Genomic DNA, 17,130 nt, shown 5'->3' on the forward strand with positions numbered 1-17,130 from the left:
GTAAGTTAAAACTTACCGAAGGTTTCTATTTTCAGTCATGTGGAAGATACAGTCTAGCGAAATCGGATGAATATTTTTGAAACACCCGATGTTATGAAGAACAAAAGACATTCGCAGTCAAAAGTTACTTTCAGGACCAATAAATGTTGCTATATTCACCTATAAGCGTACTTGAAGAATATAGTAACATCGAGTAGCAGGTTCGATGACATCCTAATCGAAGACGCTTTATGTTTATCACCAGTCTTTGTACGTAGAGCTCCTTGTGCGTGATTGCATTGTATGACTGAATCATAACAAGTGTCGTTCTCCAGAATGAGATTTTCACTCTGCAGCGGAGTGTGCGCTGATATGAAACTTCCTGACAGATTAAAACTGTGTGCCCAGACCGAGACTCGAACTCGGGACCTTTGCCTTTCGCGGGCAAGTGGTCTACCATCTGAGCTACCGAAGCACGACTCACGCCCAATACCCACAGCTTTACTTCTGCCAGTATCTCCTCTCCTACCTTCCAAACTTTACAGAAGCTTCTGTAAAGTTCAGTCTGCCGCCGGCAGTGCTGCGAGGCGGTCACGCGCCAGAGCGCTGCGGGCGAGGCGCGCACGGTGTGTTTGTGTTTACTTCGGCCTCTGTAAGTGCCGTTTTCCTTCTAGACCACCATGGCGCACAACTATCGGAAGAAGACATTACGTTTCAACTTTTGTTCTGACTTCGCCCGACCCAAGGCCCTGGAGGTAGAACGATTTATACGCGATGAAGTTAAAATACCACCAACGGATCTAATTGGTATCCACTTGTCCATAGTTAGCAGTACCGTCTACGTCAAAATGATCAACGATGCGGCGTGTGACAAGGTGCTTCAAGAGGCAAAACGTGAACTGCGCTTCTGTCATTCCGACGGCAACGTCGGACCCGTTACCGTCGATCACGCAGGTCTCGGCACACGGACGATAAGGATCTTCGAACTGCCGTTCGAACTACCTGCAGACGTCGTCATCGAGGCGCTCCGTCCCTATGGCAACGTTCTGGAACATGTTGCCGAACGATGGGTCCAATTTCAGACCTATCCAGTTTTAAACGGTGTTAGACAGGTCCGCATCGAGTTGCAGAAACACGTGCCTTCCTATCTACGTATCGGAGGCTGCCGTGCCATTATAATGTACGACGGCCAACCTCGGACCTGTTCCGGTTGCGGGAAAGAAGGTCACCTACGGTCTGAATGCATTCAACGACGTGACGCGCAGCTCCCGTTGTCGGAAGCGTCCGTCACACCCACGATGACCGCCCTACCGGTCACTTACGCAGCGGCTCTTGCCACGTCTACAGTTTCGTCCAGTCCGTCGCCCGGTCCTTCCGATCGGCACGTCCCACCGTCCCAGTCACCAACGGACGGTACAGACGTCCCGCCTGACAACCTTGCCGCCGAACAGGCTCCCGCACCGGACGCTGAGGAGACCAGTACATCTTCACAACACCTGTTTGACAATTTCATTGTACCTACCGACGCCTTCGAACCAGGTCGACGCTCCTCCTTGCCGTCGTCCGACACTGAGGAACACGTGCGCAAACAACGCTCGCCACGTAGGCGCAAACGCCGTCGCCGTTCACCCACGGGCTCTCAGAGCGTTGCCACCCGCGACGACGAAGACGACACCCAAGCAGCCGACATTTCCACGAAGAGGTCGGCGGACAACTTTCACGATGAACAAGACGTTTCGCAGGACGGGACCACTATGGAGGTCGCCACGCACAATGTAACGATCGGTGCGCCGGTTGAGACGCCTGTCTCCCCGCCGACAACTCCAGATCTCTCTCACCACGACGCAATTCCCATGGGCATTGGACAGACCCACGGCACAGGAGCATGGGCCGACGACATTGAGGAAGGTACGCCCCCTCCTCCGGATGAGTTACCTCCGCCGGACGAGGCTGCCTGTTAACATCAAAAGCGAGACATTGCAACTGATGGGACGGGACTTCCTGTCAGTGCCCTCGTCTTACTTCCCTTGGTGATGGTAGATGCGCGTCCACCACCACTGAAACAAACATACCGGTTTGCCACACTGAACATCAACATGATCGGCACTGCACCCAAGCTGCAACTCCTATGTGACATGCTTCGGGCCTCTGACGTCGACGTCGCCCTTCTTCAGGAAGTACGCGTTGCCACACTACCACCAGTCTACGGCTACGACTCATACACGTCCACATGTGATCAATCAGGGCGTGGAGTGGCTTTCTACACACGCGAAGTAATCCCACTCACGGACACGACAATCCTTCGCTGTGGAAGAGGCATGGCTGTTACCATCTTCGACACGCGCGTCATCAATATCTACGCTCCGTCTGGCTCCACGAACCGTCGGCAGCGGTCCACTTTCTTCGGACATGACGTGGCGCCCCTGTTTTCTGGACGCTATGATCGCCTTATCATGGGAGGCGATTTCAACTGTGTCCTCCATCCGCAGGACCAAGTACCTGGTTATTCGCCATGCCCGGCGCTGCTCACCTTAATCGAAGATTTTCATCTAGTGGACGTTTGGGAGAAAATTCATGGCAATACCCCCGGTTTTACCCATTGTACAGCACATTCTGCGAGCAGACTGGACCGGTTTTATGTCTCTGCTCACCTCGGCAATGAAGTCGCCCAAGCTGAACGATGGCCCCTTGCATTTTCGGACCATTGCGCCGTCATTTGCTCCCTGGCTCTGCCACCTCAGTCAGTGTGGCGCAGCAGAGGTTACTGGAAGCTTAATACCTCCCTCCTTAATGATCCACACTGCCGACAATGTATTGCCACTATATGGGCGTCTTGCGAAAGACGCCTTCCGCAATACACATCCACGTTCCATTGGTGGCTCAAATGTGCCAAACCTGCGATCAGAAAGGCCTTCATACAATGTGGCAAGGAAGCAGCAGCATGGCATCGAGACACCACAAATTTTCACTACGCCGTCCTCCGTGAGCTCGATGCGCTCCCTCCATCACCTGACACCCACAGGGGACGACAACGTACTAAAGCTCGTCTCCTCTCTCTTCAACGTGCACGACTGCATGGTGTCGTGGTGCGTTCCCGACGACAAGACCTCCTCCACGACGAAACCCCATCCACAATCCATGCCGCATCCGACCATAGTCGTCGACGTCGGCTTTTCGTCCCCAACATCACGACCTCCGATGGTGTTCACCACACAACACAGGCGGCGGTCGTGTCCGCCTTTGCTGAACATTATCGCCAATTTTATGATGATGAACCGATGGCGACGCCCATTCCTGATGATCTCCGTCCTTCCCCTGATCGGACCCTCACCGTAGCGGAGTCGACGTCCATGATGTCTGCAATCACCGCAGAAGAGGTGGTAAATGCGATCAACAAAGGGGCCAAGAACAAATCACCCGGACCAGATGGTCTCCCAGTGGAGTTTTACCGGGCGTTCACCACGTTAATGCTTCCTCGCTGGACGGAAATGATTCAGGAACTCTTTACTCCGTCCTTCCCAATTCCACCTGAATTCGTCACTGGCATTCTTCTACCTGTGCCTAAACCGAAGGGAGGGTCTCATGTCTCTGCATATCGCCCCCTTACACTACTGAATGCAGACTATAAAATCTATGCTCGCCTCTTAGCAGCGCGCATACGCACCGTCTTACCTACGGTCCTTTCACCTGAGCAGTCTGCACGTGGTTGTGGGGCCACCTTACAAACAGCCCTAGAAGAATGCCGTGACCTCATTGCACTGGCGTCGGTTTGTCGCCTTCGTGCAGCACTGGTATCCGTCGATTTCACGAGTGCCTTTGATCGCGTTCGACATCCATTCCTCCTCATGGTGGCGACACGTATGGGGTTCCCATTGCTTTTTGCCGATGCCATTCGCCGGTTACTCCTTCCCGCGGTCTCGATGGTACAAGTCAATGGGAGGCTTGTAGGACCGATTCCTATACGCCGCTCTGTGCGTCAAGGATGCCCTATGTCTACTTTACTATATGCCATTGCACTTGAGCCCCTCATCACTGGACTTACCTCTAGACTGCAGGGCCTCACTTTGCGTGACCACACCTTTCACTGTAGGGCTTATGCGGACGATCTCCTCTTTCTCACCTGCTCCTTCACGGAACTCAATGACGCCATCCAATGGATCCACCAGTATGGACGTCTTTCTGGTAGCATTCTTAATGTCCGTAAATCGACTATGATGCACATTGGGCGCGGCCTCCCGGCTATGGTGCCGACCCCACTCCCAGTTAGTGCCACCCTTCGTTACTTGGGTATCGAATTTACGAGCTCCACACACCGCACAGTGGCCCTGGCTTACCGGCGGCTTTTGCAGTCGATTCGGCACCATGTCCGCGGTCAAGTGCACCGTAACTTAAACCAACTCCAACGTGTGTCCTATGTCAACATCTATGTCGCCCCTAAACTGGTACACGTCGCCCAGATCCTCCCAATGCCGTTACTCCTTGGCCGCCGCATCCAATCAGCCTTTGGATATTTCGTGTCAGCAGGGGCACTTTTCAAAGTCCGCTACAACACTCTAACACTGCCTCCTGCAAAAGGTGGCCTCGGACTCATCAACGTGCGGGCACGCTCTTCTGCACTCTTTGTCCACACTCTGTTGCGGCACTGGCAGGGGCCGGTCCCGTCTTTCACACGCAGTCTCTTAGGTATCCTCCGACCAGCTTCTCTCGATCCACCGATCAATGTGGCACCTATTTCTCCATTATTGTACTACGTCGCCAATTGTTTCATAGAACTCAGCTACGTTCGGGCCGATCTTCCAGTCACCCGTCCTCCCCATACTAAAGATTATTATCGTTTGTTTATGCTGTCCAACCCTTGCGACCCCATGGTGCTACAGCATCCTGACATTAACTGGCGCACGGTTTGGGGGTGTGTGCATGCACCCTTTTTACCGTCGTCTGTGTCTGCACTCTGGTATGTTTTAGTCTATGGAAAATTCCCGACTAATAGTCGACTTTATCGCATAGGACTGGCCACCTCCCCTCTCTGCCCTGACTGTGAGCTCGAAGACACCGACGAGCACCGTCTTACGTGCCCCCTGAAACAAAACGTATGGCTCCTCATCCAACGAATCGTGGGCTTTTACCTCCGTGCCCCGCCAACGACGGTAACTCCGGATTTCCTGTTGTTGCCCCAGACATTTCACTACCCTCTTGCTAAGCACCATACCCTAATCTGGTTTCGAGGACAGGCTTTAGAATATCTCTTTCGGAGTGGTCCGCATACAGTCCTTGACTTCTGGTACAAAGTTGTGACCGCGCATAGCACCCTCACCCGAAAACCATCTTACCGACAAACTTTTGCCGGTTATCTCCGCAGCGTCTTCCTTGACCCCCCTCAAAGTTGGGGTGTACCATGCGTACCTGTCACATGATGCAACACCCTTATCCACGTTCTCATGCATCGATCAAAAACAAACACAATTTTTTTTAAAAAAAAAAAGGAAGAAGACAGAATATGTTATATTTTGTTGTATTTAATGTTTTTCTTTTTTAATATTTTTTTTGGTTAACTAACAGTCATTTGTATATTTTTAAATGGTACCTTGAAAAACTCTTGCATAGTGACTATATATGTACTTTTAGTTTGTTCAATACAAATTTTTAAACAAAAACAAAAAAAAAGGTAAACAGGATATGTTCTAATTTGTTGTATTTCACGTTATTCTAATAATTTGTTTACCTAACACTCATTTGTATATGTTTAACTGGTACCTTGAAGAACTTTTGCTTTGCGTATATATATATATATATATATATACATATATACATATATATATATATATATGTACTCTCCGTTTGTTCAATAATAAAGATTACAAAAAAAAAAGTGGTCAGCGCGACGGACTGTAAAAAAAAAAAAAAAGATGGTAGAGCACTTGCCCGCGAAAGGCAAAGGTCCCGAGTTCGAGTCTCGGTCGGGCAAAAAAAAAAAAAAAAAAAAAAAAAAAAAAAAAAAAAAAAAAAAAAAAAAAAAAAAAAAAAAGATGGTATAGCACTTGCCCGCGAAAGGCAAAGGTCCCGAGTTCGAGTCTCGGTCGGGCACACAGTTTTAATCTGCCACGAAGTTTCAAGTCGTTCTGTTGTCCTTTAATCGTAATGTTTTTGACAGACTATTTGTTATTCTGTGAGGACAGAGTACAACTCAGTGCTGCTATACGTAGCCGACGATTGTTCAACCGATGAGTAATCATAGTTCACATCTTCTTTTCTCAGTTCACCAGGCTTTGCAGAGAGGTCCTAAGTTCAGACTAAAATCTGGTAGGAAAATGTGTTGGTTATAAGCTGTAAACTGAACATGCTCTGTTATTTCTGAACAGATCGCCATGACAAAAGTTCTTCCCTCAATCAGTATAACAGAGTCATCATTGGTGCGACCACTACCATGTCACTGCGATTTAAATATAATTGCAGACTAGAGCATAATATAACGATTGTTCATCCGCTGAACACAGACCGGCTTTAAGTGGAAAAAAAATTGTCTGTAGACCATGTCCACGATAGTGATTCCTTATGTCAACATGCACTCAAGGAACATTTTGATTAAAGGCAAAATCATCCCTCGGACATTCTTTTCTTAATCTCCCGTTCGCTGAAATGATCAGTTTTGAATACCTTGCATGGTTTTATGACTTTTTCGTCATTATTTCTACAATGTTATTGAAATATATAATCACTGTCATGTTTTCATAACTTCCCTGTTTCGACCATGAGTAACCATCACTGGCCTTTACAGAACCTTTTACATCAGTCAGCATTCTGTAACATATTCTGTGTGAATAAGCTGTACGCTGTCACAGTCTATTAAATTGTATAGGGATCCAAAAGATAACCTGTGATGATCGAAACATGTCTGATCTGAAAATATGAAAGTGATTGTATTTAGCATTTCAACATTTAAAACATTATGTCAATCTGCGACTTTTTAAAGTTAAAGTGAATAACGAATACAGCCTCATTTGTCCAAAATAACTATGTAAAACCGCTCTCGTGCATTTCTTGTTTACTATTATTTGGCTATCGTAAATATGTTTACCATTTCTACTATGATTAAAGCATCAATTTACCACAAATAACTATAAAAACGAAAGATAAAGATGAAAGGCTTTTATACTAAGTTTGAACAGATGCAAAATCCCCAAGATTGGCGATCTTTTACAGAAACTCGAAATTCAGCGCGGACTTCAATGCGAGATGCTTATAACAGTTTCCACAACGAAACTTTGTCCCGAAACCTGGCAGAAAATCCAAAGCGATTCTGGTCGTGTGTGAAGTATGTTAGCGTCAAGAAACAATCGACGCCTTCTCTACACGATAGCAATGGAGATACCATTGAAGACAGTGCTGCCAAAGCAGAGTTACTAAACACAGCCTTCCGAAATGCGTTCACAAAAGGAGACGAATTAAATATTCCAGAATTCGAATCGAGAACAGCTGCCAACATGAGTAACGTAGAAGTAGATATCCTCAGAGTAGTGAAGCAACTTCAATCATTTAAAAAAGCAAGTCTTCTGGTCCAGCCTGTATATCAATTAGGCTCCTTTCGGAGTATGCTGATGCATTAGCTCCATACTTAACAATCATATACAACCGTTCGCTCGACGAAAGATCCGTATCCAAAGACTGGAAAGTTGCACAGGTCACACCAAAAGTCAAGAAAGGTAGTAGGAGTAATCCACACTTAGAAAATGTAACAGACCTACTAAAGAGACTGCCTACACTACTCTTGTCCGTCCTCTTTTAGAATACTGTGGCGCGGTGTGGGATCCTTACCAGACAGGACTGGCTGAGTACATCGAAAAGGCAGCACGTTTTGTATTAGCGCGAAATATGGGAGAGAGTGTCACAGAAATGATACAGGATTTGGGATGGACATCATTAAAAGAAAGGCGTTTTTCGTTGCGACGGAATCTTCTCACGAAATTCCAATCACCAAATTTCTCCTCCGAATACGAAAATATTTTGTTGACACCGACTTACATAGAGAGGAACGATCACCAAGATAAAATAAGGGAAATTAAAGCTCGTACGGAAAGATATACGTGTTCATTCTTCCCGCGCGCTTTTCGAGATTGGAATAACAGAGAATTGTGAAGGTGGTTCGATGAACCCTCTGCCAGGCACTTAAATGTGATTTTCAGAGTATCCATGTAGATGTAGAACAAAGTTTTAAGATAGATAGAAAATAGAAACTCATTTTAGGTATGTGCCTAGTCTTTAACTGTAATCTGAATGTTGTCGCCCATTTGCCTAGATGTTTCAGATACACTGTGATATACTAAGGTGGATCCACAGAATAATGCGTCAACTGTGCACTTATCTTATGCTGTGTAGTGTTGTGCACAAGTTATTGTGGATAATTAAAAAAATGAAAGGAAAGGAGTGAGTGAAACCTGGTGTCGATCGATAGCCACCCACTCTCGAACAGCGCTAACGTACCTGCCAATGGAACAGATGAACTATCATCAATCGTGTCACAAATCTTCTTCATGAGCTGCTGTAGAGATGATTACGAGTTTCATCCAGCACACTGGTACTTAGTATGACGTTGAGTAATTTCACACTACCATCTCAAGCTTCCTTGCCTACAAAATACTGGTGATAATCATTATTTCTACCGCTAGGTTTCCAAATAGAAACCTCAAGGTCGAGCGCTATCGCAATACCGTGCTTCATCGACCTCTACCTTGTGAGTCATTATGGATTAAAACAAGAATAATAATTACCAAAACGAAATAGATATTTATGAAAGGAATGTATGACAAACAATTCTCAGGATCCGTTGATGGGAGTTTTAAGTGATCACAATGTAAGCCTTCTCTGAAGCTACGATTTAATACTGAAAAATAAAGGCAAACGACTGATTACCCCCTTAAATTAAACCTGAGAGGGAAACGTGGGACGTTGTAGTGTAACGGCCCCAGCGAGGCTTTCTCTATCTTTCTCAGTACATAAACGTCAAGTAACACTTCCTGAAATTTTTCTACAGTTCCCTCGATCTAAAATTTAAGTAACACAAATGTTATGTACCATTTTTCGAAATCATAAGGAAGGTGATGCGGCAGGAGAGCAAGTAGTAGTAGAAGATTGTAAAGTGAGGGTAAAGTAACTGAATGCTATGAGGGGCTGAGGACAATAAGAGGCAGATAAGAAGATGGGTCCAAATGACTATAGAGACAGAGGTGGCAGAGGTCGTGGTTCTTTATTGAAGGCTACCAGGCGTAGTTCAAGACAAGGAAATGAGTCACCGCTTCAATGAGCGTCTGTGGTGAAACAGGTCAAAGTGGAAATCCAATATCTATTGTGAATCAGTGCCTTAATATTAATAAAAGGAGCATTCACTTCTAGTAGAAAAGAGTACATCCGGTCAGGAAAGAAAGGAAAGTATCTGAATATAGGTATAGCAAAATGGAAAGAATAAAGGCCATGAAGGAACGTAACATGGAGTTAGCCCACATGTGCGAAGCGCTAATGGAATACAAGAAGATATTTTCAGACAAGTCAGAGTGTTGCATTTTCAGTGCAAATTAGAGATAAAACCTCATGAACCATTTTCAGTCAAGGCCTGCCCAATACCAAATACAAGCAGAGAAGCAACAGCAAACGAACTTGACGGAAGGGGTGTTATAAAAAGAAGCATTAGCCAATACGACAATCATTTGACTGTCGTAAAGAAGAAAGATGGAGGAATTACAGTAGTCATATATGACAGAACCTAGATTTCTGTAATAAAAGGGCCAATAGATTGGCATGAGAATATAGGTGTAATTAGACAACGATTCGATAATATTAAATATGTGAACATCCTTGATTTAACTGCCGGCTCTTCACAAGTTCCACCGGCTACGGAATATAGAAAACAAACATGGCGATTGTGTTGATATATATGACAGAGCTTCAGGTACTATGATCGCCCCTATTACTCACTGTTATTATGCTGCGCATGATTACATGTTGGTTTGGAGATTATTTACCGTTTGTAAACTGTCAATAAGATACCGTCGAAAACTCAGAAAAATAGTGTATAAACATGCATAACTTAAATTTCAAAATTGAGGCAGTAGCAGCGAAAGTGAAATTTCGTGAAATATTTCTTGACAAAGAAGCGTTGTGGGTGATAGAAAAAGACACTTCGGATCCGTTCCGCATCAGCGTGAGTTAACGAAAGGTCGCTGTTTTAAGAAAATTAGATTTTTTATTCATTTGGGGGATCCGTAGATCCACAGAACTATTTAATCTAGAAACCGGACAATGAATATTTTTAGATCTGATGTTCTTCTACACGCTTCTGTCCACTGAAATTTTTCAGATAATATGACTTCTCAACTACTGAATCATTTTTCTTATATGTTCTATTTCAAGTAACTCTGTAATAGAAACTCATCCATAACATTATTGAGGTGAACTAAGAGATTTCGTTTAACTTATTTTCTAAATAAAATACCGTCATTTTATTAAACAATCTGACAATGTCAATAAGTGTTACTCTTATCAGAACATTTCCTAATAATTACTGAAAAGACTGAAGGTGCGCACCTCTCTGTCAGATTGAAGTTAGCACCCGTATTCCAAGTTTAATACCTTCCATTTTTCTAATATCCGTCTTGGCCTCATGACTACCTACTTTGGAGAAACTTTTAGTGAAATTAGTCATTCTGCACCGGAGTGGGAATTCTGAGCTTACACATAGATGGCGCGTATGTTTGTGCGTACAGTAGTTTCACCTGCATGTGATGAAGCCGCTGAGATTAAAATCCTGGAGTAGATTCACCCCATAAATATGGAAAATTAAGTAAACCTACATTCAAATGAGGCTGTGCGTCGTTATACTGCCTTCTCAAGCGCCGAATATGAATACACTCTACACGTTCCTCCACACGCCCAGAAAATTCGAGTAATACGCGGCTCTAGGCCTTCCAATTGCGCAAATGTCTATGCGATATTTCCAACATAAATATATACTTCCATTAAAGAAAAAGTAATCCTCTAGAATGAAGTAACTACCAGCTCAAAGAACTGATATTTAGTTATAATTTTTTTTATTTATTGCATTCAGTATACGTTTTGCCTTTGTGACTGGTCTTCATCACGACTTAATTGGATCATGTGTTATGTTGTGAAAGAGCAAATGTACAAGGGATTAATAGTTTCTTTTCTACTATCTTATAGACGTCATTTTTCTCTATATCACTATAATTTGATTCTTCTCTTCCTTCCATCTCCTTTACCTTTCTGTGGAATATTTACGTCTTTGTTTTGATTCTATATCAAATACACTAGGTACTTTTCTAACATATTTTTCAGTTCGCCGTTGAAGTGGAGAAATGTTGAGCAGGTAATGACTCCCTGGTTACGAATTAATATGCGACGACGGACACGAAGTATGAAGGGAAGGTGGAAATAATTGATTAACTAAAGACTAGTGTAATTTAGGTACTTCACCAAATTTGCTTTTTAATATATCTTCATATTTTTAGTACTATCCCATAAGACTGATAATAATCTCATAAGCATAAACTAGCGCTGTCCAGAAAATAGTCAGAGGAGCGTAAATATTAATCCGTTAACGAAGACCATAAACTGTCCATTAATTCCACTGTCTTATATATTTCGAGTAAACATAAAACATGACAGTGATACGATTAGCCTCATCAAAGGTGTTCCTGTTAACTTTTAACGATATATGACTAGAATTCTCATATTCTGAGGGCTTAAGGCATGACTGATGTGATATCACATTAGCCCTTGCTTGTCAATTGTTTCGCACATGCAGTGCAAACTCGATTCGCCTGACTGTTGCAGGGGTTGTTTCTGCCTTTTTTCAGTTCATTTATAGCACGCAAGACTATGCTGTATTATCTTCGAAACCACGGACAGCTATACATTTACATAATAAACAAAACCATTTTACCTCAGTTGTGCAGTCCCAAAGGTATTTCAGCAAAACGGTGCACGACTGTGACCGCTTCTGTCCGAACCACCAGCAAGAGGGTACTCGTATTGTTCAGGAATCACTAACAACACTGTTACAGTCTCCCTCGATACCGTCACTCGAGATCACATGAGAGTAAGTTCAGCATTCTCGAACGGCGTTCACAGACTGTTTCTCACGTAGGCGCACATTTTCCAGATGCTGCGCGCAGAGAAGGGGCGACTCGCACCCGGGGCATTTTCGGCGTCTCTGAGGACTGCAGGAGCAGACAGCGCGTTGGAGGTCCGCGGGGCGCCGTCCATGGCGCACAACTGACCTTTTAGGTTTTCCCAGCGCCAGTCACATGTTTCCGTCTCGGAGCCGCGGCCGCCACTGACTTGGCAAGCCATTGCCTAATAGAATCACGCGCTAATCGGATCACCGCTGGTGTTTGTAATCTCTTTACGTCGCCCAGTTAGCCTGCATTTTTCTATAAAAACATGGCTAAATTACAGACTGACTGGCCTACGACGCGTACTTCGGGAAACACTGTATTCTCCCAGTCTCTCTGTGCGATTCTGACGGTAATAAGCAGAATTAAAACGGGATTTACAATGTATGGTACTAATAAGTTCAGGTAACTATGCAGGGCAACGAAACCGCAAACACAGCTCTGATTCATTAACAACAAGGCATATTGTTACCATCCTTTCCATCTTGAACGCAGTTAGTGCTCGTGTACGATGGACGTTGCGGGGATAAAAAGTCTCCTCAGTACGAACCAACAAGAATTCCGTAAACAGCGATCTTGTGAAATCCAGCTTGCTTCGTTCGTCTACCAGACCCTGAAGACAGTAGATACCCAGACCCAGATTGATGTCATGTTCCTTGACTTCTCGTAGGCATACGATACAGTTCCTGGCTGCCACCTAATGTTTAAAATTACACTACTGGCGATTAAAATTGCTACACCAACAAGAAATGCAGATGATAAACGGGTATTCATTGGACAAATATATTATACTAGAACTGACATGTGATTACTTTTTCACGCAATTTTGGTGCATAGATCCTGGGAAATCAGTACCCAGAACAACCAGCTCTGGCCATAATAACCAGCTCTGGCCATAATAACGGCCTTGATACGCCTGGGCATTGAGTCAAACACAGCTTGGATGGCGTGTTCAGGTACAGCTGTCAAAAATGGTTCAAATGGCTCTGAGCACTATGGGACTCAACTGCTGAGGTCATTAGTCCCCTAGAACTTAGAACTACTTAAACCTAACTAACCTAAGGACATCACAAACATCCATGCCCGAGGCAGGATTCGAACCTGCGACCGTAGAGGTCTTGCGGTTCCAGACTGCAGCGCCTTTAACCGCACGGCCACTTCGGCCGGCGGTACAGCTGTCCATGCATCAACAGGATACTACAGTTCATCAAGAGTGGTGACTGGCGTATTGTGACGAGCCAGTTGCTCGGCCACCATTGACCAGACGTTTTCAATTGGTGACAGATCTGGAGAATGTGCTGGCCAGGGCAGCAGACGAACAGTTTCTGTATCCAGAAAGGCCCGTACAGGACCTACAACATGCGGTCGTGCATTATCGTGCTGAAATGTAGGGTTTCGCAGGCATCGAATGAAGGGTAGAGCCACGGGTCGTAACATCTGAAATGTAACGTCCACTGTCCAAAGTGCCGTCAGTGCGAACAAGAGGTGACCGAGACGTGTAACCAATGGCACCCCATACCATCACGCTGGGTGATAAACCAGAATGGCGATGATGAATACACACTTCTAATGTGCGTTCACCGCGATGTCGCCAAACACGGATGAGACCATCATGATGCTGCAAGCAGAACCTTGAGTCATCCGAAAAAATAACGTTTGGCCATTCGTGCACCCAGGTTCGTCGTTGAGTACACCATCGCAGGCGCTCCTGTCTGTGATGCAGCGTCAAGGATAACTGCAGCCATGGTCTCCGTGCTGATGGTCCATGCTGCTGCAAACGTCGTCGAACTGTTCGTTCAGATGGTTGTTGTCTTGCAAACGTCCTCACCTGTTAACTCAGGGATCGAGACGTGGCTGCACGATCCGTTACAGCCATGCGGATAAGATGCCTGTCATCTAGACTGCTCATACGAGGCTGTTGGGATCTAGCACGGCGTTCCGTATTACCCTCCTGGACACACCGATTCCATATTCTGCTAACAGTTATTGGATCTCGACCAACGCGAGCAGCTGTGTCGCGATACGATAAACCGCAATCGTGATAGGCTACAATGCGACCTTTATCAAAGTCGGAAACGTGATGGTACGCATTTCTCCTCCTTACACGAGGCATCAGAACAACGTTTCACCAGGAAACGCCGGTCAACTGCTATTTGTGTATGAGAAATCGGTTGGAAACTTTCCTCATGTCAGCACGTTGTAGGTGTGAATGCTCTGAAAAGCTAATCGTTTGCATATAACAGCATCTTCTTCCAGTTGGTTAAATTCCACGTCTGTAGCACGTCATCTTCGTGGTGTAGCAATTTTAATGACCAGTAGTGTAGAATGTACGGAGAAACAGACAACCTTTGTTATTGGATTGAAGAGACCCTGGTGAATGAAAGACAACATTTTGCTCTTGACAGAGAGAAATTATCAGACTTAAAGGTAGACTCGGGTAAATTGCAATGAAGTCTTACAGGACCACTACTGTTCACTTCTCTACATACAAAAACATTACCTGTAAACTCTCTTGAATATTCCAACATTACCCTCCAGGTTTTACATATTCGTCATAGTGGGTACCACAGAAACGAATTTATTACGAGAAAGTGTTATTTTCTACTTTTCCTGTAATGTTTTATAAGCTTAGTATTACACAAATCAAAAAAAGGTTTGCATCACCCCGGTTCCCAGAAGTCCTGAACATAGACGTTGACTGTGGAAATTGTATCACAGACACAATCCCTTTGACTGTTCAGAGATGTCACTAAACCCGCCCAAAGGCGTAAATAACCATGCATGAGCAACGACCATTAGACGGAGGGCGACCGACAGCCGATCAGTTCCAGTCATTCCACCAGGAACAAGATACACGGCTCGTGTTGTCTGTAGTTCAACCATGCGGTTCGATCGCGTACGCATTGTTACTTTGCTCCAGGAAGGGCTCTCAAAAAGGGAAGTGTCCAAGCGTCTCGGAGTGAACCAAAGCGATGTTGTTCGGACATAGAGGAGGTACAGAGAGACAGGAACTGTTGATGACATGCCTCGCTCAGGCCGCCCAAGGGCTACTACTGCAGTGGATGACCGCTACCTACGGATTATGGCTCGGAGGAACCCTGACAGCAACGCCACCATGTTGAATAATGCATTTCGTGCAGCCACAGGACGTCGTGTGACGACTCAAACTGTGCACAATAGGGTGCATGATGGGCAACTTCACTCCCGACGTCCATGTCGAGGTCCATTTTTGCGATCACGGTAAAGATGGGCCCAACAACATGCCAAATGGACCGCTCACGTCCTCTTCACCGTTGAGTGTTGCATATGCGTTCAACCAGGCAATCGTCGGAGACGTGTTTGGAGGCAACCCGGTCAGGCTGAACCCCTTAGACACACTGTCCAGCGACTGCAGCAAGGTGGAGGTTCCCTGCTGTTTTGGGGTGGCATTATGTGGGGCCGACGTACGCCGATGGTGGTCATAGAAGGCACCGTAACGGCTGTACGATATGTGAATACCATCCTCCGACCGATAGTGCAACTATATCGGCAGCATAATGGCGAGGCGTTCTTCTCCATGGGCAACAATTCGAGCCCCCACCGTGCACATCTTGTGAATGACTTCCTTCGGGATAACGACATCGCTAGACTAGAGTGGCCAGCATGTTCTCCAGACATGAACCCTCTCGAACATGCCTGGTTAGATTGAAATGGGCTGTTTATGGATGACGTGACCCACCAACCACTCTGAGGGATCTACGCCGAATAGCCGTCGAGGAGTGGGACAATCTGGACCACCAGTGCCTTCATGAACTTGTGGATACTATGCCACGACGAATAGAGGCATGCATCAATGCAAGAGGACGTGCTACTGGGTATTAGAGGTACCGGTGTGTACAGCAATCTGGACCACCACCTCTGAAGGTCTCGCTGTATGGTGGCACTACATGCAATGTGTGGTTTTCTTGAGCAATAAAAAGGGTGGAAATGATCTTTATGTTGATCTCTATTCCAATTTTCTGTGCAGGTTCGAGAACTCTCGGAACCGAGGTGATGCAAAACATTTTTTGATGTGTGTAGTTTTAGCCTTCTTGGTCATTCTCAACTGATTACTGATTCTGTAAAAAATAGAATATATTGTACTAACTCAACGATTTTAAATATCATTCCACTTATTCCACGCTTATCTTTACTCTTTTATTGATGTAATAACATTTTAAATGTCAAGCTGTACAACCAGAAAGATAGCATGAGTAAACCAACAAGAGCAGAAGACACAAATTTAAAAACTCAGGCATTTCAGTATGGTTTTCTACTGCAGGTAAATACAGGGTGACAGTTAATGACCGATATGAAAAAAATGTAAATTAGTTACAGACTACGGCGTGCACACACTTTATTCGACATATAAACGTCAGTACAAATATTTGGATTTAGGTTATGAAATGTTAGATATGCCTGCCATCATTGGCGATGATGTGACGCAGGCGAATAGCGAAATTCTGCATGACCTGCTGAAGTATCGGGACATCGATGCTGTCGATGACCTCCTGAATGGCTGTTTTCAGCTCAGCAATGGTCTTGGGGTTATTGTTGTACACCTTGTCTTTAATACAGCCCCACAAAAAGGAGACGCATGTGTTCAGATCCGGAAAATATGGCGGCCAATCGAGGACAATGCCAGTGGCCTCTGGGAACTCCAGAGCCAGAATGTGGTCCTCAAAATGCTCCTCCAGGACATCAAACACTCTCCTGCTTCGATGGGGTCTAGCTCCATCTTGAATGAACCACATCTTGTCAAAATCAGGGTCACTTTGGATAGTGGGATGAAATCATCTTCCAAAACCTTCACGCAGCGTTCGGTAGGCATCGTGCCATCAAGGAATATCGCACCGATTATTCCGTGACTGGACATTACCCATCACAGTCACCCGCTGAGGGTGAGGAGACGTCTCTATCGCGAAATGCGGATTCTCAGTCCCCCGAAATG

General features: G+C 45.2%; 1 protein-coding gene across 1 annotated transcript in view; it reads right to left on the reverse strand.

Annotated features, from left to right (window-relative positions):
- The window catches only part of LOC124722530 (glycine receptor subunit alpha-2-like), a 424,158-nt gene extending 411,890 nt beyond the window's left edge, over positions 1-12,268 (reverse strand). The window contains exon 1 of the mRNA XM_047247678.1: positions 11,930-12,268. The gene's annotated coding sequence lies outside the window, so the exon portion shown is untranslated. The remainder of the gene's footprint in view (positions 1-11,929) is intronic.
- Between the last annotated feature and the right edge of the window lie 4,862 nt (positions 12,269-17,130).

The sequence above is a fragment of the Schistocerca piceifrons genome, chromosome X (assembly GCF_021461385.2).
Source record: "Schistocerca piceifrons isolate TAMUIC-IGC-003096 chromosome X, iqSchPice1.1, whole genome shotgun sequence".
NCBI lineage: Eukaryota > Metazoa > Arthropoda > Insecta > Orthoptera > Acrididae > Schistocerca > Schistocerca piceifrons.